The sequence below is a fragment of the Mus musculus genome, chromosome 3 (genome assembly GCF_000001635.26).
Source record: "Mus musculus strain C57BL/6J chromosome 3, GRCm38.p6 C57BL/6J".
Classification (NCBI taxonomy): Eukaryota; Metazoa; Chordata; class Mammalia; order Rodentia; family Muridae; genus Mus; species Mus musculus.
This window is the reverse complement of record NC_000069.6, coordinates 19,933,355-19,936,263: the sequence shown is the minus strand read 5'-3', so window position 1 is coordinate 19,936,263 and position 2,909 is coordinate 19,933,355. Positions and strand designations below refer to the sequence as shown.

Below are 2,909 nucleotides of genomic sequence, written 5' to 3'. Positions count from 1 at the left end.
TCAAAGCACACTTCACATCTGTAGGCATATTATAGAATTAAGAACATGCAGTCTTGGTGGCTCAGTTTGTCAAGTACACTATCAAGTATAATTTGTGTCAATTTCTTCATTTGAATTAAATATACAAAATGCTGCCAGTTTTATTAGACATTTTGAAGGCAATAGTACACTCTTTATTTAGTTTCCTTTTGGAATGGATCATTTCTATCTCCATGAATTGTTGCACAACATCATATTCTTCTGGCTTTCACACCTGCTTTCATCATATAATAGTTGAGGGTGAACAAGTAAAAGTTTAATGAAAGTTTTCTTCATTATCATATATTCAGAGTTACTGCCAGCATAATAGTTGACATTATCTAAGATTTGAACATTGCATGAAGGTTTTCAAAAGTTTTCTGATTCATAATAATTCTCCAGTGTAGAGCACTAACTGTTGAAAAGAATATTACCCGTGTAAAACATATGCCACATTTCCCCAGGAGAACTACTTTTCCCATAAATTTTTTTTTACATATTTTCTCTGCACTGAAATGAAGTCAAAGATATTTCAGCATATATTATATTTGTTAAGATTCTTGCCTGTATAAATTATGTGTTACATTCTAAGAGATAGGCCAAAATAAAGGATTCAAACCGTCAATGTATTTGAAAAATTTCCCTTTTGGAAGAATTCTCCAATGAATTTTAAGATGATATTTCTTGGTAAAGGATTATCTCATTCATTTCATTTTTAATGTTGCTCTACTGTTTAAAATATCTGTTGATTTGTCAGACTGATGTTGTGGGTACTGCATTTATCACATACAAAATACTTGTAAGGTTTTTTTTTAACTTATAAATTATCTGATTAATTCTCAGTCTGGCCTTTATTAGTAAAGCATTTATCACATTCACTGCATTTTTGTAAGTTTTTTCTACTGTATGAATTCTCTGATGCCTTCTCATACTAAGTTTGTGGGAAAATCATTTGTCACATTGACTGCATTTGTAAGGTTTCTTTAATGTATGAATTCTGTGATTAAAAACAAGATAGGATTTCTGGGCAAAACATTTGTCACATTCAATACATTTGTAAGAATTCTCCCCTGTATGAGTTCTCTGATGCCTTCTCAGATCGACTTTCTCAGTAAAGCATTTGTCATTATTCACTACATTTGTAAGGTTTCTCTCCTGTATGAATTTTCTGATGCCTTCTCAGAGTGCATTTGTCAGTAAAGCATTTGTCGCATTCACTGCATTTGTAAGGTTTCTCTCCTGAATGAATTCTATGATGAATACTAAGATTGGATGGTTGGGTAAAGCATTTGTCACATTCATTACATTTGTAAGGTTTCTCTCCTGTATGAATTCTCTGATGAATTCTCAGATTGCCTCTTTGAGTAAAGCATTTGTCGCATTCACTACATTTGTAAGATTTCTTTCCTGGATAAATTCTCTGCTGACTTTGAAGATTGTCACTCTGAGTAAAGCATTTGTCAAATTCACCACAAGTGTAAGTGTTCATTTCACTATTGTTTTGTCTCACAATGGGTTTATGTTTAGAAACCAAAACCTCATCAAGATTTTTATTTCTGTTGTGTTCTTTCTTCTCTACGTGGGTTCCTTGATTGAGACTAATGATAGAAGACACCTTTAAACGGTTTACACAGTCTTTATATGTGCAAACTTCTTTAGTGGTCCCAGTTTTATGTCTTTTTAGGTTTGAGGATTGGAGAGTGGTATCTCTTTGGTTAGTATTATAAGGTGTACTTTCAGGGGATTCATGGATCACATTTCTAAGCTCATTACATTTAGAAGACTTCTTTCGGATATGCCCATGCTCATTGACAATGTGCTGTATGTCTTGATCCAAGACCGACTCATTTTTTCCACATATGCGTTGATTTTCCACAAATAACAGATTGTTGTAATTCTCCAACATTACTTCCATGTACAATGTCCTCTGAGCAAAACTGAGACATTCCCATTCCTCCAATGAAAAGTTCAAAGCCACGTCGTTGAAAGTTAACAGATCCTGTGGAGGGTTTACCAGAGAGGCACTCATTCTTTTAGTTGTTCTTCTCCCAGATTCTTGGTGAGGAGCAAACATTCAAATTCTTCTGGATCCTTTGTGAGAGTCTCCTTGACTTTAACTATCCAGTGCTCTTAGTGTTGATTTACAGTTATGGAGATTTGACTGAGCATATGTAGACCTGGCAGGTGACAGGACCAGCTGCTGAATATCCTAGGAGGCCAGCACAGCAACTGCAGCTTAAGGGAGTTTTCCCTTAAGCTAGGCGCTAGTCTCCCTCCATGACTTCCTGACCATGAGGCAGCCAAGATACATGGAGAAGTGTATAGTTCTTTTTATCCTTGTTTTCATACTTGGCCATTGGTCCACATTTCTCCATTTCTGAATTAAATATGGACATTTTGAAGTGTTCTCTTCTTTGCCACTGTTTTTGCTTGTTTTAAAAAATGAAAGAAATAGCCAGTTGTGGTGGCTCAAGCCTTTAGTCCCAACACTTGGGAGACAGAGGCAGAGGCACGTGGATCTCTGATTTCAAGGCCTCCCAGGTTTACAAAGAAGTTTCCGGACAGCCAGGGTTACACAGAGGAAAGAAGGAAAGAAAGAAAAAGAAAGAAGGAAACAAACAAACAAACACACAATGAATTTCCCATAGTTTTTCTTTAAGGTGTATCATATGGCTCCTTAACCCTGTGTGATAATGTCAAAAATTGTTTACAAAGCATGTTAAGTTTTTGGCCCTATAGCCTGAGTTTTAAATTCCACCTATCCTCTTGTTAGTTATGGTCATCTGTGACTGTTCCTTTAACCCAACACCTGTTCATCTTCCAGAAAGTAGTTATTCCTTTGCTTGTAATGAGGTTACCACTTCTCTCCAAGGGGTACACACTTCATGTTC

At 35.8% G+C, this 2,909-nt stretch overlaps 1 pseudogene; it reads right to left on the bottom strand.

Moving 5' to 3' along the window:
- Positions 1 to 883: 883 nt before the first annotated feature.
- On the bottom strand, positions 884 to 2,092 carry Gm17771 (annotated as a pseudogene).
- Between the last annotated feature and the right edge of the window lie 817 nt (positions 2,093 to 2,909).